Raw genomic sequence first — 20,631 nt, forward strand, 5'->3', positions numbered from 1 at the left:
TTATAATAACAATTTTCAAAAAGAAATAATCAGATACAAGGTGGGGATTAGGCTTTAAGTGCTTTATAAAAGTTAGAAGAAAACTGTCTGGTGATAATAACTTTTTGTATTTAGTATAAATTTGAGTAGTTAAAAGTCATAAATGTATACTTGAGGTTTTTGCACAAATACAGCCAAATTTTGTGTGAAAGACAAATTTGTAAGCAAGTATTGAACTTATTTAATGGTAAATTTGATGGAATATCTACATGGGTTTAAACTGAGATGATGTTAAATGTTTTGCAAGATGGACCTGGTGGATGATAGTTTGTTATAAAATATTAGGGGGCATGATATAGAGGAATCAAAGTTACATAGCAGTGAGGTGAAGCTGAGCTTCCCTTGAAGTTTATAATGAAGAATAATGTTCTAAAATAGAAGATAGCATGTCATGTAATGAGTCAACTTTTTTTGACCCTCGTCTCTCCTTCCCTCAGTCTCTCCCATTTTGTTCCCTCCTGTAATTTTCCACACAGTATATAATGTGTCCCACTGTTATATTTTTTCATCTTTTGTTCCATCCTTTCTGTAACACCCTAACCCTCCCAACTACAAACAAAAAAGACAAAAGGAAAAGAAATCAAAAGCAGCAACAATAGAAAATAATAAATATCTCTTGTTTCCTTAAAAAAAAAAAAAAAGAAGATAGCATGTGATGAAGCCTAGAATGTTTAGGGAAAGGAAAATACATAGAGACCAGATAATAGAGTCTGATATGTGGAGGTAGTTTCTAGTGTTTTAGAATTTATAAGATATTTATAATATATTATAATTATATATTTATATGATATACTTATAGTATGAATATATAACATATTCATAATATTTCATGGATTTCAAAGACTCCATCTGTAAGGAAAGAGATTACTAATATCTTCATTTGATGATGACTATCTTTTATATATCTATATCAAATTATCCTACTATACCCCAAATATGTACAATTACTGTGCATTATTTGTTTTGAATATTGGGGAAAAAACCTCTTTCAAATTCAGTTATGCCCATTTTTTCTCCATCAAGCTTCTGTAGTGAAATTGTGGAATTAAAGCACCCTTACTAAGGACCCTAACTTCCAAATTGCTAAGTCTCATTGGCACTAGACAAACATCAGTATATTTCATGCATAACAAAATGTGGCTTCAAACCTTACAGCTCACTGCACGTTCCTGAGAGAGGAAGTTGGTTTTATATACTGACAGTATCAGAATTTGTATCACGTATGAATGAAGATGACATAACCAAACTAAAAGCTATTGAACCATGTGAGACAAGATGGTGAAACTGCTTTGTACGTTTAAGATGTGCCAAAATTTGCATTCTTGTCATGAATAATAGGAAATTAAAAACAAGCTATGTTAGGGGACAGGTGCTGACAGGGGTGCATATGAAAGGGGTAGGTGAAGAGAGTGAAAGAGGATGTACACAAAGACTTTGCATATGAGAAGTACTGGCTTCTAGTTCAGCTATCCAGGTTCCCTGCCATTTCACACCATCCCTAATTCCCTTCTCATGATCTACCTTTTTGAATTACCCTCTTTAAACTTCTACCTATTCTCTTTCCTTCTCCTCACCATATATAAATTGAACACCTGGCTCTGACACTCGCTGTGATTTATCCTTGCTATAGCCGAGATTGTCTTAGCATGCTCTTCTGCGATGGACACTTGGGCTGAATCCATAGCTTAGGTCCTACCAGTAGTGTTGTATGGGTATGAAGGGGTCTTTCCTTTGTATGGTCAAGAGGAATATCTGCAGACTATATGGCAGGTCTGGAAAGATGATTTTAGAAGTACAGATGATCCAGATGCCAAGGACTGATTTCTGTAATCCTAGCTACTCAAGAGGCTGAGATCTGAAGATCACAGTTCAAAGCCATCCCAGGCACTAAGGTCTGTAAGATTCTTTTCTCCAATTAACCACCAGAAAACTGGAAATCGTGCTGCGGCTCAAAGTAGTAGAGTGGTAGAGCTGAAAGCACCCAGGTCCCTGCGACCAATAGAAAAAAAGAAAGAGGTACAGATGATATTAAAGATACTTAATTTTGAGTTTTCATTGTCTTACCCAAGCTCATGGTGTTGCTAATTGTCATTTATACAGCTGAGGAACTGAACTCTGGAGCTTCCATCTATACTCATTAGGTTAATCCTAGGAAAGTCATCCAAACTGACTTTCATTTCTTCTTCATTACCTCAACACCTTCTTTTCCAAACTCTTAGATGATAGAAAAAAAAGCATGAATAAAATAGACTGGGATGCTAAGAGAGGGCTTTGGCATTCTGACCACAGAAGAATTATTTTTCCACTGCTGACATCTCCACTGTCCATCTTTAAGAGATGTGCTACACAAAATAGGTCCAAGCCGTATTGAAAATCTGTAGCATTTAAAGAAAAAACAAAACAAAACAAAACAAAAACAAGTAACAGGGGCCAAGAGTGTGGCCTACTGGTAGAGTGCTTGCCTAGCATGGATGAAGCCCTGGGGTTGATTCCTTGGTACCACATACACAGAAAAAGCTAGAAGTGGTGCTATGGCTCAAGTGGCAGAGTTTATTTAACCGATTGCCTCTGGGTAGAGTCCTTGTGCATCTATGCTGAGGCTAGTGCTCCACCACTTGAGCCACAGTTTTTTGTTTTTGTTTTTGTTTTTGTTTATGGTAGTTAATTGGAGATCAGTCTCATAGACTTTCCTGCCTGGGCTGGATTCAGTCAGTGCTCCTCAGAGCTCAGCCTCCTGTGTAGGTAGGATTATAGGCATGAGCCACTGGGGCCCAGTTTAACTCATTGTATTTTTATGGTAGAAACACATTATAATAATGCACTCAGGCTGGGTTGTGGTTGGGCATGACTTCCATCCCAGCTATGTGGGAGCTAGAATTAAGAGAATCTTTGTTAGAGGCAGTCCACCATCAAAAAGTACAAGACCCCATCACAAAACACAAAGCAAAAAGGTTTGGGGGAATGGCTTAAGTATAGAAGACTTGCCTTGCAAGCTCCAGGCCCTTTTTCCAAACCTCACTACTGTCAAAAAGATAACATCATGAGTTTGCTATTCTTCATCTCTTCCTGGTGTTGAACTGGTAGTATTCATATCAGAGAAACTCGCAAACATTACAAATAAAGTTATTTTGTCCTCACTAATGAGCCGATAATTAAAATATTCCCAGAGTATATCAGGAGCTGAGAGTTCTCGAAAACTGTTGTAATGTTCAAACAGACCAACTTCCAGTGTATGAAAGAAGGGGAAACTCCCTCATAAACATCAATCAAGACCACACAGTAAATTAGATGGAGTGCAGAAGCAAGGATGAGACTACATCTGCTTGGTTTATATTAAATTTGCAATCCAGTAAAGCTAAGTCCTTCCTCTAATTTTTTTTCCCAAGACTAAGTTAACCTGTAATGCTTTACTGCTATTTTCAAATAGATTCATTAGTATTTTTCTTCTTAGTGTTTAAGTTTTATTTGTAGGAAGGTCAACACTGATAGATGGAAGTCACATAAACAAAACCGCTGATGAGACTTCAGTAACTGTTTAATAAGAGTATGAAGAGGCTTGAAAACAGTTTGGTTATTACTGTGTTTATTCCCTTACAGCTCTTTCTATATTTAGAGCAGTCAGATTAGAAAAGCAGGTCTTATATCCTTATGCTTTTGTGACCTTGGGGAATTAATTCTCAGTCTCTTCAAAATCTTTCTTCACCTGCAAAAGTTGATGCTACACAACGATTTTTTTAACTCTTAGATTCCATAACTCTGATAATTATTTTTAATGACATTTGCTCAGGCAGAGGAAATACTCTGGATTTTTTCCATACTTTCAAACCACATCATATGCCCTTCTTAACATCTTTTCTGTCTAAACTTCTATAACATTAACTTTGAACTGCATCACTGTAAAAACAGATTGCACTACTTTGCATTGTCAAACTAAAAAGATACAAAATTCAGACCAGTTCTAGTAAACACTAGGCCATGAAAGGGTGGGGGAGGATGAGGAGGTTTGCATGGCACATCTGCAAAATCCAGTTCATGTCCTCCTCATCCATCAGGAGGAAAATAAAATGCATAAAGCAGGACTCGTTCCCGAATTTAATAAATCAAACCATTACCAGAGCTGCCTTCTCCTCTCCCCACAGACACAATATTCAACAGACACGAGCTGCCTGCCTGTTCTTTTAAGGGCAGACGTCATTGATTAGTTAGTGGGTACCTGATGTCTCTTCAACAATGCTGCTTCCCAGGTGTAGTCCCGGGAGAATCCTCCTGGGCTTGGCCTCCTTTGTCACTGGTGGGGAGGGGGAGAATGCAAATGAACCTGGGAAACCAAAGGCTTTGCCTGCCTGCAGCCTTCCCTTTCCAATCACATCTGCATTTCCACTTGCCTGGCTAGAGCCAGAAATTCAATATCCAGTTCCCTTCCAACACCAAACCACCACCCACATCAACCCTGCCAGGTGCAGGAGGCTGGAGAAAGCAAGGCGGGGGCACAGGGTAGTGGGGAGCAGACACCATTGGGAGGTATGGCATGGACCTCCTGGAGGGAGACTTGGTCCCATCAGCACCCGGGGAGGGAGGCTTTAGCAGCCTTGGAGGAAGAGACATCCAAGCATGGCTGCAAGTCAGACCACAGCCCCGCATCGTGGAGCTCCCACGTCCAGGCATCAGGCCACCGGCCTGGATGCCAGGGGTGCAGCCCAAGGGCAAGGCCAGGGTGAACTCCTTAGTTTTCACCTAGCTCTGCAGGAGGTCTCTCCCCGCCTGGCCCTCCCCTGCAAGGCCCGTGTGGCCAGGCGTCTCCATGGCAACCTCCCTCTCTCTCCAGCATCCTCTTATTATTGAACAGCTGAGACACCCAGGCGTCCCTGAACTTGTTACTGCACCATTTAATGTTGTCCTCTGAGGGTTTGGTTTCCTAACTATTGTTCTTTGAGCCACTGAAGTTAAAGAGATGGCAGGGGGCGGGGGAGGGTGCTGGGAGAGGGGACCTGTCAGTGAATTTCAAATGTTTTTTCCACTCTTCCTGGGCCAAAATGTCATTGAATCTGATCATTCTTCCACCCCCCAAGAGACTCAGGATAAAATGGAAGGCAAGAAATATTCAACCCCAGCATTCATTTACTGATAACAACATTCATACCATTCTGACATTTGAAAGATTTGTTTTCACTAGATTTAGACCGTTAATAAGTCATGGGACTGTTTGACACGTGGCTGATGTGTGCGTGAATTGGGACTTGTTCTTTCTGGAGGCAAGTTCTTAAAGAAATAATTACAGCTTTGAACAAAACATCAGAACAAATACTCTCATAGCAGCAATGTTTATAACAGTTTAATGTTTTTTCATTGAGCTAAAGACAAAAGCATATGCTTAGTCAGGAATCGATAGAAAGAGCTATTGTATATCTTTCATAAAAAATGAAATGAGAAACTACATAATTCCTGGAAATGTTTTTGAAGTGTTTATTGGTTACATGAAAAAATAGATATTAATAAATAGTGATAGATGCTGTTTCTATCTTATCTGAATTCATTCAACAAGGAAAAGTGTTAACCGGTTATCTTTGTGTGGTAGAATTATGAATTATGGGAGGCATTTTCATTACTTTTACTTTTTTTGCCAGTCCTGGAGCTTGAATGCAGGGCCTGGGCACTGTCTCTGAGCTTTTGAGCTTCTTTGTGCTTAAGGTTAGCACTCTACCACTTTGAGCCACAGCACCACTTCCAGCTTTTTCTGTGTATGTGGTACTGAGGAACCGAACCCAGGGTTTCATGCTTGCTAGGCAAGCACTCTACCACTAAGCCATATTACCAGTCTCTACTTTTCCTTTGATAGTGACAAAACTATTTTTCCATATATTCTATTGTAATTAATAGAAGGGTTACATTATCTTCACCAGGTAGAAGGTGCATTACTTCACATTGATACTCTTTCTCATGTCTTGGTCCCTATTTCCCTCCCCCCACCCGCACCCCTCATCTTGTTTTCCCTCCTTCCCTATCCTATTTCAAATAACCAAATATGCATATATACAATCTATCAGATAACAAGGTGAAATACTGTAACAATATGAAATAATCAAGGGACAGCAAAAGATGAGAGATAACATAGTACATTAAGGACAACTATCACTCATTATATGGCTTTTGTTTCTATATCCTAGAGGTCCTTTCATTTGGCATCATACTATATACTGTATGGCCTTATGTATCTAGGTTTTGTTCTATGTGACAAGTTGAACCAGGTGCTAGGAATGCTGCTCCAGAATTGAGAGGGCAAGCGAACTGAACCACAGCTCACTGCCTGGAATTCAAGCTTCAGTACCAATACACACACACAAGCAAAAAAATGTGACTTTTGGGGTTTGATCGCATCAACAGTTGTGATGTTTCACAAATAAATATATGTAGTAATATAACTCCTTCCTGTGCTTCAGTCTCGTGGTACTCTAATAGGTAACACAAATGGAATCTTCCTATATGCTCATTTTTTCTACATTTCTCTAAGCAGAGCTGTCAGGTCAGTATTAGTCTACCCTTTCCAATTTACACATGAATAAGCAATCTTATTATCAATAGCTTTTACCAACTACAACTAAGAGCACTTGACTATGAACACGGGAAACCTGGCTTAAACTCTCAGGTGTTACCTGATGGCCCAGATACGTGGCATCCTAAATAAATATTTGGCTTTATGATACTTTTCCTTTACTTAAGACTTTTCCTTGTAGAAAATTCTACTTTGACAGACTGGCTCTTCTTCTTTTTTTTTTTCATTTTTCTTTTCTTTTTTTTTTCTTTTTGCCAGTTCTGGGCTTGAGCTCAGGGCCTGAGCACTGTCTTTGGACTTTCTCAAGGCTAGAGCTCTACCAGTTGAGCCTCAGCACCACTTCCGGCTTTTTTTCTATGTATGTGGTAATGAGGAATCAAACCCAGGTCTTTGTGCATACTAGGCAAGCACTCTACCACTAGACCAAACTCCGGGCCCCAGACTGGCTCTTCTTTTGAAACACATATATTATATATTTCTTCCACAAAGTCTATCCTGGTCATCACAGGCAGGCTTAAGGGATCTCTGTGATACTATACGTATTTCATTTGTAACATTTATCATATTTTATAAGGTATATTTATCACTTGCTTCTATTGTTAATCTATGAATGTTCAAATTTAAAGTTAACTTTCTATTAGTTTTAAACCTCCATTGCCTACCAGTGTCTGACAGACAGGTATTTAATAATCCAATGCATGTGGATGACTGATTATATAAAAAGCTGTGCACTGGTGGCTTATACCTGTGATCCTATAGGTCAAAGTTAGCCAGGGTTAGAAAGCCCATGAAACACTCATCTTCACCTAGTCACCAAAAAGCTGGCAATGGTGCTGTGGTTCGAGTGGTAAAGTATGAGCCTTGAGCCAAAGGGCTCAGGTACAACATCCAAGCCATAGTATTAGGAAAGAAAAAAAAAAAAAGGAAGAAAGAAAAAGTACCATGTGGTTCAGCCTGCCCCCAAATCCAGTTACCATGCTTATCGTAACAGTCAATGTCCCACTGTTACAGTAGATGCTCTGTAGACAAGCACTGAACTTGTTCCACAGGACCATTCTCATACTATTTTTGCCGCTGAAGTACAATATTTTTTTTTCTGATTAGGCACATGTTCTTAGGAGGGCCGGGGGAATATTAAGACTAAGAATATTGTGAAAGCCTGGCAAGAGGACCATGCCTATAACCTTAACTACTCAGAAGATCTGATTGCTGCAGCTTAAAGGATGGTCAAGCAGAAAATTTTGTGAGATTCCAATTCCAATTAATTACCAAAAAGCTGGGAGCAGGAGTGTAATCAAGTGGTAGAAACAAAGGGCCAAGTAATTGCCCAAGCACTTGTAACAGCATGTACACATGTGCACATACACACACACACACACACACACACACACACACACACACACACACACCACATAGAAAATGGGACAAAGTAATTTTAATAATTTGTCATCTCTTCTATGAGGAAAGAGGATATTAAAAGAGTGCGTCAGAGGAAGGCTAAGTGTAAAAAAAAAAATTAGGTGTGCTATACTGTAATTTGAACGCAATATACAGAAAAGCCACATTTAGAAAGGTAAATCCAAATCAGGAGTTGTTATAACAAAGGCTGCAACTGCAAGTGCATCCATGTCCCTAAAAAAACTTTCTTAGCCAGGTGAGTTGGCTCACACCTGTAGTCCTAGCTACTGAGGAGGCTGAGATCTGACTACCAAGGTTCAAAGCCAGCCCCGGCACAAAAGGACCGGAGACTCTTATCTCCAATTAACCACTAGAAAAAAAACAGGAAGTGGGGCTTGGCTCAAGGGTAGGGCAGAAGCTTTGAGCTGAAGAACTCAGGGACCTCGCCCAGACCAAGTTCAAGCCCCATGATCTACCAAAAAGCAAAAAACTTCCTTCTTGGAATACACTTTATACTGAGAGTCAAGAAAAAGCAGGAAAACAACAAACCAGATCACGTCTAATTGAGAGTTGAAGTGGTTTGCAATGTGGACCTGATGAGAGTCAGGAGATAGGAGACATGCTATAAAATGGAGGCTGATGTGGTCTCAGAGTAAGTAGAATCATGGTCACAGGGCAGAGCTCAAAGAATCATGCGAATTCGTGGTCTGGCAGTAATCTATTGTCCCAAGTTCCTGTGCCTGCCTCTATGGAGGCCCTTTATTTGAGGGCGGAAGACTTTTAGAAAATTCCCTATCACCCATCACATTGCAAAGATGGCACCAGTTGGAGCCAGTATCTTTATTTCAGGCTCTATTGGTGAGCAACAAAGGGAGTACTTTGATGAGTGTCTGCAGTCAGCAGACAGAACATAGCACTAGAAATATCTTCCTAAAACTGTTTAGGGTGCATCAGGACAGCGTGGACTTGTAATTCTGGACTCAGTTCCACTATTCAGTTAAATGGCAGTGATAGCAAGATGCTATTCTCATTTCAATCACATCGGTTTTATTGATGGATGCCAAGTTGATATGCAATGAAATAGATATGTAATGCATGTTTAACATACAAGTATGACATTTTTTTCATTTTTAGTATTTGCATCATCCTGTTATGCCTGTTTTTATTTACCTTTCTCTAGTGTGTTTGGGGAAAGCTTGGGAATAAGTAAGAAAATGAAAATAAACATATTGATAGGTCATTTTTAAGTATCTGTTTAAAACTTTGCTTTGGGCTTTTATTTGTGACATTTCTATAAGAATCTAGGATATCCTCAGAGAAGTCAGAACAATTTCTTTGAGACATAAAAATTGGCCAAGGACCTAGAAGCCTCCTGTCTACTCCCATTTGAAATGAAATGAAACTAAACTCACCCCAACATATTTCCTGTGTAGTAATTCTAGACATCAAGATTTGGCATTTAAATATTTATTTCATCATTGTAGAAAAAATTCATCCTGCAATTTAATTTAATACATATTTTCCCCCTTGGCAGTAGTGGAGTTGAACTCAGGGTCTCTCATATGCAAGGCAGGAGCTCAACCAAATAACCCATGCCTTCAGGCCTTAGGGTTGTTTTTGAGGCTTCGTAAAGTTCTCATACTCCTCTAATGACTCCTTATAGAGTTTTCTAACCACACATAATAATTCAGTAAGCAATTCAGAATTGTACAGTCTGAGTTGAAAGAACTGTCAGAGTTCCTAACATCAACTCCTACTCGGTTAAAGAATCTATTTTGTAATAAACATTAAAGATTGATTTAAAAACAGTCTCTGGTGACCACAAGGTTTTGTGGACTTTCTGGATTCCTGCCTCCCCTGCTCTCAAACGCTGACCCAGACCTACCTACCATGCTGCAATCTTCTTGGCACTTGGCCTCATAAGCAATCACTTGAACAGGGCTCGGAATGAAACCTAAAATAGAAAAGAATTTCAACTTGGTCAAAGTCTGTGAAGATCATTATGACTTTATGGGAAATTAAGTCCTTATGCCAGAGTTAATCATAGTTGGAAATTAAGTAATCAGTGTTCCAAGTACATGTGCCTGCAATCTCCCATCCCTTCCTGATTTCCAGAATATATCACTCTTATTCTGAAATTTCATCTTTATGCAGAGATCTTATGGCTTTTGATTAGTATCTAACAGTGTTGGTAACTAAGCATGTGTAATCCTAGACTCAGTTCCTCTTCTCTTGCTTTGAGAATAACTTTCCTCTATGTTGTGTGTGGTCTATCTCGGATGAGAAAATTAGTTTCTACTTCCTATACATGAAGCACATTAGAGAAACCAACTGCACAGTTATCTATCTATCTATCTATCTATCTATCTATCTATCTATCTATCTATCTTTCCTTCCATCTCTGTCTTCTTGAAGTATTTTTTCATATATTTTTATTGTAATTAGTAGAGGGTTACATTATATTCACCAGATAGAAGGTGCATTACTTCACATACATTGATACCCTTTCTTATGTCTTGGTCGCCATTTCCCTCCCTCCACCCCCACCCCTCATTTTGTTTTCCCCCTTCCCTATCCTATTTCAAATAACCAAATATGCATATACACAATATATAAGATAACAAGGTAAAATACTATAACCATATGAGATAACCAAAGGACAGCAAAAGAGATGAGAGACAAAGTAATTTTAAAAATGGTTTCAATTCAACATAGCCCATTGTTGAAAGATGAAACACACACACACACACACACACACACACACACACACACATTCAGACTGTTGCTACTGCAATGTAGCCTGACTGGAGTCATCTAGTGCTCTGGAAACTCCTTGATCCTCTCAATATATTCTTTTTTTGAAAAAGTTACCAGAATTCTAAAATCGGTTGCCATTATGGTTGAACAACTATATTAATATACTACAAATCGTGAAGTTGTGCACTTAAAACAGGCACATTATTTATTATGTTTTCCAAAAATTTGCCTGTTTTTTCACCTACACACACACACACACACACACACGAGTTTGTTTCTATTGTTAGAAATATTACAAAGTCTGATATAGCACTCCAATCAAAAACAAATATCAAAACTACAGAGGATTGCATATTTTCAAGTCTCTGTAACACTCTTCCAGAAAGAAAGTAACAGAAACTATTTTTGAAGGAGATTAAACAAAGCAAACTAATCCTGTACTATTCTAAGTGGGCACCACAGAAGATGAATTTAAGCTCTGACTGGCATGAGAACATTGGATAATGAAAATACTAGAGAGACGAATGGATATGTGTTTTGGAATTATCAAAGGGAAGGTAACATTTTGTCACCAGTCTTAAATCCAAACTAATCTTAAATCATAAATCTAGTACCTTGTTATTTTTAACAAAATGTGTAGTATGTGAGAATGAAATATGCACATGTAAAAATGTATAGTTAGCAATTAAAACACAGTGAAATTGGAAGTAAAAGCTTCTTGTATGTTGGGGAAAAAAGCATGTACTTAAAGTGTTTAATGCTTTTCCCAAGGCTATAAGAAGTAAAGGAGATGAAATGAATTTCATGGCACAGGCCATATGATTGAAAAGGTCTCAGTTTCACTTAAAGCCTCCCATTATTCATGCTTTTTCAGAGTTCTAAAATGAATTTTTAAATCATGACTGAAAGCAGGAAAAACTTGCTAAGAATATCTATAAGAGTCACTACTAATAAAATATTAATTTTTCAATTAAACCCACAGGATAAGAAACATTTTGTACTTTTTGTTCACACAGGCACACATACTATAAAAAAAATCACCACACTTTCTAGAAATGTAAGATTCATTTAATCGATCCCATGCTTTTCATATTTAGGCTTTTGTTTTGTTTTTTTTACCAGCCCCCATGCACCAAGGAGTTAGCTACAGGCTACTTGTCCTGAAGTTTGCAGATGCTTTTCTTTCTATTCAATCTACTTTTTTCATCAAATGCCACCATTTATTCATGATAAACTACTCAGTTTCCTCTCAGATTACCTCAGTCTTCAGAGTGGGCAGAATCCACAATGCACAACTTCCTACAGACTTGTAAGGTATCCTGCAGTCATCTCACATGATCAAATCTTTCTTTTTTTAAACTTCAGTTTCTATCAGGTACTTGTAATACATTAAGCAAGGAGTAAAGACTCCTTGATGAATTAACTAATTAATGGTTCAGTAGCTTGTGTAAATATTACTTGCTTTTCCTAATAGAAATCAATCTATTTCCTATTTTGCTGATTAAGCAAATATTCTACATAAGAAATTCTTTTGTGTGATAATAAAAATAAAATTAAAAAGTAAAACCTGAAAGCGCAACAACCAAACAAACAGTACACAAATGGAGACATGTACAAATAGGCTGATGTGCAATGACATATACTGTTAGCAGCAAAGGCATCACTCAAATCCTTCCAAGATGCTTATTTTTTTAGACATCATAGAGAAAAGCATTGGAGAAACATACCCCTGGGACCACTGGATTTTTGAGGAAATACTTAGATCTGCTCTTTCCTGTGCATTTATTTCAGTTGATAAAATCAATTTAAAAAAACTGAAAAAAAAATCTTTTTTTTTTGTCAGTCCTGGGGCTTGAACTCATGTCCTGGGCACTGTCCTTGGGCTTTTCGGCACTCTACTACTTGAACCACAGCACCATTTCTGGCTTTTTCTGTGTATGTGGTACTGAGAAATTGAACCCAGGGCTTCTTACATGCTAGGCAAGCACTCTACATCAGGCCATGCTCCCAGACACTACATAAGAAATTCTATATCAGGTGGGGGGGGGGAGGGAAATGGGTACCAAGACATGTGAAAGGGTAACAATGTATGTGAATTAATGCACCTTCTATCTGGCAAATATCATGTAACCCTTTTACTAATTACAATAAAAAATGCAAAAAAAAGAAAGAAATTCTATATCAGAAAACCATAGTACCATGAAACAAATTAAATGCTACTAATCATAACTTAATTTCTCATTGATGAGGCAATTTTAGATATTATGTTAGTTGGGTCATTCATAGGCCTTCAATGGGTTTCATATATCTTCTTTAACATCATTCAATAAAGAAGCCTTAGCTGGAGGTCAATCAAAACATGAAGCAACTTATTGTATAGTGGTAGCGTTTCTATTATTCCCAATATTGATCTAACAATATTTCTATATTAGAAAAATACCTTTTCCTTTAGAAGAGCCTGTAGAGTTTTATTCGGTAATTTTCTGTTATCTCTACCTTCTGATCGTGCTATCCTCTTGTTCTGAGTTTAACAAACATATCATCAAAGTCAAACTTGTTCTTGGCAAATTGTTCATGCATAGCGACATACCCAGACAAGGGCCTCAAGTGTGCCTAGACTTATTCTGTTTGATTTACTAGACTCAATTTTGGCTTTGCTATCCTGACATTTCACTGGTTACATTTTGTAAATTGTTAGACTCTGTCTCTGGTATTTAGGACATCAGTCATCAAAAAGTGTTTGGGATTTTGTTCATTCTTCATGCTTGGTAATTCCCCACTACCTGGGGCAGACATACTGCACCCAGATCTTAGGAGGCTGTCCTTTTGTCTGGTGAATCCTAAGGATTCGGCAGAAGATGTAAGGATTAGACAAAGTTTTGAGAAGAATCTTTCTCCTCTTATTTTTTTTTAACCACACATACACAGTTAGTTCCTTATAACAGAAATTCAGTTGAGTCCCAGAAAACTTTGAATGATAAGCAACTCTCCATAAACATTGCTTGGAGAAAAGGTACAGTTATAGCATTACTGAATACTAAACCTTACTTTTAATACTTTATGTGTGTGTGTGTGTGTGTGTGTGTGTGAGAGAGAGAGAGAGAGAGAGAGAGAGAGAGAGAGAGAGAGAGAGAGAGAAAGAGAGAGAGAGAGAAAGAGAGAGAGAATAGGCATATCAGTTACCTGTTGTATATCAAAATATTATCTGTGTAATGTATTATAAGAAAAGCCATCTCTCAAAAAGTTATTATGTACATTATCTTTTGTGTGTGAAAGATTTTTAGTGTAATTCAAAAGATCTCTCTAGGCCTACAGTTTTATTTGGGAAACACCTACAATTTTTGACAAGATTTTGGTATGTTGTGATGCATGTAAGCAATGCTATGAAATACTTATGTATTGGATTATGGCATATGAACAACCAAACATATATTAGCAGAAAATATAATTATCTATATTGTATGAAACCACAGCTCACATACACATTATTGGATGTAGGGAAACTCAAGCCAGCATGGATTTCCAATTTTTAATTTTCTCATATGTTTCTTCTACAGTGATTCCTCTTCATAAGACAAGTTATGGAGATCAAATATCAAGAAATATAAATGGAAGAAATCTTAGTATTTAAGTTATCCTTTGTTTACAAAAACCATTTCTCATATTTGGAAGACTTGCTTAAAAAAATCTCAATCTTTACAATTTCTAGTCTCAAATTTACTCACTATATTCACATTCTATAGTCTCTAATGCAGCTAGAAACTTTGATTTTTTTCATCAAAATAAGCAGTAAGTAAAAATTAGATGGTTTTATTTGGCTGGTAATTAAGATGCCAATATTTAAAATCAAAGTTTTCTGTAAATGCTTAAGATTCCAATTCTTTCTTTATAATAGTCTTTCAAATATTGGACTTACAGTATTCACATACTGCTCATTCAGGGAACTGATGCCTAATTTGAAACATATTTTCCATTAGAGAAGTGATTATTGTATGGGAAGGAAATACCTTCTTTAGTCCCTCTGTGAATATCAAAAGAGAAATCTGGAGCCATTATATAGCTTACGCTGAAGATTTTGATTAAAAGATAAAATGAAAATCCCATGAGAACTCAGTCCAATGTAGAGGGATTTGATCTGAACATATTGAGAAAAGATCAGGTACCGAAATACCAGTTTTAAGTATCATTTCTTACAGAACTATGTAATAAACAATCACATGAATGTAAAAACCAGCAACTTCCTGAATAACAGCCACATCTGTTTTCCAGTCAAACTTAAATCCTCTATCTCTGAATTTGGTGAATGATTCAATTTCTTTGAATTGGAAAGAAATTTACTCCAGTTCTCTGATAATACATATGAAATTTAGTACAGTTTTCTGATATTACATATGAGGGCATTGAGGAACAGAGACTTCTTAATAACCCCTGCTAATTCTTCAGCTTTATCCTTAGAGGAACTCTTAGGGGAAGCACGTTTGCATCCTGCAGCTCTAAAAAAGTAAGAATGAGACTTAGGGTGAGCTAGTGTCTGATCTGTGTAAATTGCAAGTCAAGGGGCAAGCTCTCTTCTATGATAGTGCTGAAAAAAAACAAATGTAATTGTCATTTTGAGAAATAGGCACACGTTCAGGAAGAAGCGTTCTGAAGCAAGCTCCTGAATAGACTGAAGCTGAGATGCAAACAAATACCACTTTCATTTATTACCTCCAGAGCAGCTTAATTTATTAACAACAAAAGAGAGCTGGATAATTTGATTCTTGGTAGCATGGACTGCTGTAGGATGGTGGATGGAAGCAAAACCAGGATTACTTTAATCTACTTTGTCTTACCCTTCTTCAGGCAAGCCTACAAGCTTCTCTTACATAAAAGAAAAGGTTTATTGAATTTGGGGACATAATTTTTCTGCCTGTCACTTCCCACTCTCTGAACCTTCTTTGAATTAAGAGATGAATAAGGCTGAGAGAAAGATGAAAATTGGACACACACACACACACACACACACACACATACACACACACACACACTCACACTTGAGAAAGATAAACAGTATGGGACTAAATGTGGCCTTGTATCATGGAGAGTCCAGATTAGAAAGAATATATGTTTTATAGTTTTAAGCTACATGTATACATTTTTGGTAGTACTTAGGAAATACTAATTTTAAAAGGGATACATATTTGATATTTTAAAGTTGTTTCTGCTGTGATCAGTTATTACTCAGAAACTATAGTATTAACCAAGAATTCTTTAGTCTGTAAACCTGTAAGCTACAGGTTAATACTTGGGTTTGTCATAGACCAAGACAAAAACACCTAACTGTCTAGTTTTTAGCTGATATGCTATTTGGCCATGCCCATTACAACTATTATGTTCATCTTTTCATAGGATCCAGTTATGACAATGACAATTTCACTCATTTATTCTTTCATTCATTCATTCTTGCATTTCCTAACACATTTGCGATTTTGGAGTATCAGTTTTAGAGCCTTTCCTAGGCACTGTTATAGGAAGTAGGATTGTAATAGTGCCCAAGCACAATAAAATAATTGGGACATTCAGAGCCCTTCTTACTTGTAGTGGTTAATTTTGGAGGTTAATTTAATTTTGGTATAGGGTCAGTTTGCTTCAACACCACTCTAGATATTGCTGTGAAGACATTTTGCAGACATGATTTTATGTTTACAATTTAGTAACATTAAATAAAGGAGATTTTCCTTCATAAGAGCAAAATTTAAAATTTATTTTGAGAAGGAATTGTGTCACAAAAGTATCTGAATTTCCAGTCTGCCAGCATGGACTACAGATAAACTTTATCTATAGCTATTGGCTATTTTATGTTTGACTTAAAAAAATATCTATTTAGAGCTCCTGCCCATTTTTAAACTTGGCTATTTGTTTTGTTTTGTTTTTTGATATTCAGTTAAATGAACTTCTTATATTAAACACTTGCTAAGTATCTGTTTAAAATAATTTTCTATAAAGTATCAGGCTGTTGTTTCATTTTGTGAATTATTTCCTTTGACTTTCAGAAGTTTTTTTAATGAATTCTACCTGTTTATATTTAATTTTGTTGCCAGAGTCTCTGTTCACATATCAAAAAAAATTGTCAAGGAGCTTTTCTCATGTGTTATTTGCTAATAGTTTTGAAGTTCCATGTCTAAAATTAGGTTTGTATGGCCAGGCAAGGGTAGTTCATGTCTGGAATCCTAGCTATTGAACAATCTGGGATCTGGAAGATCGTAATTCAGAGCTAGGCAACATCTCTAAAATTGCTAACACAAAGCCAGTATAGAGATGTAATTTAAGTGATAGAATGCCAGCAGAGTGAGCGAGTATAGGCTCTGTGTTCAAATCCAGGTACTAGCAAAAAGAACAGAAAAAGAAAAAGGAAAAGGTATTTCATCTGTTTTGAGTAAATTTTGTGCATGGCATATGATGATGTCCAATAACAGGCAATTGTGGTTCTCTCACCCCATTCATTAAAGAGACTATTCTATCTCTTTGTATATTCTTGACATCTTCATCAAATAAGATTGACTTCTTAATGTTTCAGTTTATTTTTACTCTGTTGCTATGGTTTATGTGTCTGTTTTGTGGCAGCACAATACTGTTCTTTTTTTCATATATTTTTATTGTAATTAATAGAAGGTTTACATTATATTTGCCAGATAGAAGGTGCATTAATTCACATACATTGATACCCTTTCTTATGTCTTGGTCCCCATTTCCCTCCCCCCCATGCCCACCCCTCATCTTGTTTCCCCCCTTCCCTATCCAATTTCAAATAACCAAATACAAATATATCCAATATATCAGATAACAAAGTGAGATACTGAAACAATATAAGATAACCAAGGGAAAGCAAAAGAGATGAGAGATAACATAGTACATTAAGGACAACAATCACTCATTATATGGTTTTTGTTTCTATATCCTAGAGGTCCTTTCATTTAGCGTAATACTGTATGGCCTTATGTATCTAGGTTTTGCTCTTTTGCAAATATCTGCTATGAGAGCCCAAGGTTTCTACTGATTATGATAAATGAATTCCTAAATTCTAGAATTCAAATTCTAAAAGAATTTGAAACTGAGAAAAGTGGTGTCTCTATTTTGTCCTCCTAAAAATTATGTAGGCCCCTCAGAGCTTTTCTGGTTCCACATGATGAAAAAACCACTCATCACCATTAACCATCCAATAAGCAAATCAAGCCCACAATGTGATGCTACCACACAGTTTTTAGGATAGTTATAATCGAAAAGAAAAGAAGAGATGGAGAAAAGAGACATTTCCATATCATGGAAATGCAAATGTGCACATCTATGACAAATAGCATGAGGACTTCAGAACTTAAAAATAGAACTACTATGACATACAAATCCTCTGCTTAATTTTAATTATGTTCTAAAAATCCATGTGCCAGTGATTTTATATAGAGATTCTCTTCTTCAATACTTGTTGTTAAACATGACATTTGAAATATGATGTTAAAAATCAATGTTAATAAATTCTTTAATTAAAAAAAGAAACAGAACTACTCTGCTATACTAAGACCCTGAGAATCAAGCTCCTCAGGAAAGGAGACACTTTCTTTTTTTTTTTAATTTTTTTATTGTAATTAGTAAAAGGGTTACATGATATTTGCCAGATAGAAGGTGCATTAATTTACATACATTGATACCCTTTCACATGGGAGACACTTTCAAGATGCCTGGGAGCAGGGAAGAGACTCAACTTCCAAGAGAAAAATTATCTGTGTAATTATAGTTGCTATTCTTTGTTTCAAATTTTCTTTTTCTTCTTTTAGCAATAAGTTCACTTTATTCTTAACATATATAAGTAGCTTTAATGACTAAGTAAATAACTGTGATTTCACATAATAACTTCTTTTAAAAAATTATTGTCAGGATTATGTACAGGGTATTAAATTCCATTCATCACGTAGTGGGTACATTACTTCTTGAACATTGTTAGCCCTTCCCATGTTTTTCACTCCTAAAGGCAAGATGAGAGCAAAATAAGAATTCCTACTTCAGTGTGGAGGTTTCTTAAAGAACTGAAAATAGACTTTCCCTCCCATCCCTCCATACCACTTCTGGGCATCTACCCTGAACATCATAACCGAAGATATGATAAGGACACCTGCTCAGCTATGTTCATCTCTGCACTAGTCACAATAGCCAGGCGATGGAAACAATCTAGATGCCCTACTGCAAATGAATGGATACAGAATATGTGGTATATATACACAATGAAATTCTACATAGCCAACAGACAAGATGAAATAATGGCATTCACAGGGAAGTGGATGAATCTAGAGCGAATCATGTTGAATGAGACAAGTCAAGACCTAAGGAATAAAAGGTGCATGGTATCCTTAATATGTGGCTATTAAATCCAAAGAGTACAAGAGCAAGGACTCAGTATCTGCATACCCAATGCTATGGGCATGGTAATGGAAATATAAACATAACCATACAGATATAAAAACCTATAACTATATAGACATAATGTTTTATTTCCTAAAATTAATATGTTTCTATGACATACAAACCCTTAGCCTAATTTTGATTAAGTTCTAAATACTAAGTCCCAGTGATTGTAAATAGAGATTCCCTTCTTGAAAAAAAAAAAGAATTTTTCTCCTTACTTTTGGCCAAATTTGTAAGGAATTTCATGCTACTATTTCTCTATACATTATGTCTTTTTTAAAAAAAAATTGTGAGACTAACATTTGTTTTCAGATATATACTTTTTTATTCTTTTTTGGTATTTTTATTATAATTAATAGAGGGGTTACAGTTATACTTGCTAGATAGAAGGTGCATTACTTCACACACATTGATAACCCTTCTCATATTTTTGTTTCTATTTCCCTCACCCCACCCCTGCGCCTCATCTTGTTTTCCCTCCTTCCCTATCTTATTTCAAATAAACAAATATACCAGATACAATATACCAGATAACAAGATAAGATACTGTAACAATATGAGGATAACCAAAGCACAGCAAAGGAGATGAGAGATAACATAATACATTAAGGAAAACAATCACTCATTATATGGCTTTTGTTTCTATATCCTGGAGGTCCTTTCATTTAGCCTCATTCTATATGGCATTATGTATCTAGGTTTTGAGCTATTGTAATCCTCTGCTAGGAGAGGCCAATGTTGTATCACTGAGCAGATGTTTGTTTGAGTCTGGCTTACTTAATATGATTTTTCCCAAGTCTTTCCATTTCCTTATAAATTGGGCCTATGTCATTCTTTCTGACAGCAGCATAGAATTCCATTGTGTATAAATACCACATCTTGTTGATCCAATCATCTACTGAGGGGCATCTGGGTTGGTTCCATATATTTGCTATGGTAAATAGTGCTGCAACGAACATCCTTGTGCTAGTGGGTTTAGTATTATGTCTTAATGTGAGTGAGCATTTGAATCTACTGCCATGCTTTATGGCCATGGCTCTGGTGTCAAGAGAACTCAGCAGTCCCTCTGTGATTATTTATCCAATGGAAGTTTGATAAAACACTTCATATGGAGATTTAAAATATCATGTTTCTGGTAGAAGCTTCATAATTATCAAACAAGGAACTAAGTGTCTATTGGATAATGAATGGAGAGGAAAATTGTGTCGTCTTTATACAACCTGGCTGAAAGTGGAGGACATTAGGTTAAGTGAAATAAGCCTAATGATTTCTAAAGAAAATTTCATGACAGGAACATAAAACTGGGTTATTTTGGGGACAGAACACAGTTGGAGTAGGAAAAATGGAGAGGGTGAATCTGACTGAAGTACTTTAGATGAATGTATAAAATATAATACTAAAAGTCATTAAAATTTTAAAAAAGGAAATAGAAATAATAGGATGAATTTAACCAA

The 20,631-nt window shown here is 36.5% G+C and overlaps 1 long non-coding RNA gene across 1 annotated transcript in view; it reads right to left on the reverse strand.

The window, feature by feature from the left end:
* The window catches only part of LOC150053062 (uncharacterized), a 47,268-nt gene extending 42,944 nt beyond the window's left edge, over nucleotides 1-4,324 (reverse strand). Inside the window, exon 1 of the long non-coding RNA XR_016538149.1 lies at nucleotides 4,253-4,324. This is a non-coding gene — a long non-coding RNA (uncharacterized LOC150053062). The remainder of the gene's footprint in view (nucleotides 1-4,252) is intronic.
* Between the last annotated feature and the right edge of the window lie 16,307 nt (nucleotides 4,325-20,631).

The sequence above is a fragment of the Megascapheus bottae genome, chromosome 16 (genome assembly GCF_031878675.1).
Source record: "Megascapheus bottae isolate mThoBot1 chromosome 16, mThoBot2.hap1, whole genome shotgun sequence".
Classification (NCBI taxonomy): domain Eukaryota; kingdom Metazoa; phylum Chordata; class Mammalia; order Rodentia; family Geomyidae; genus Megascapheus; species Megascapheus bottae.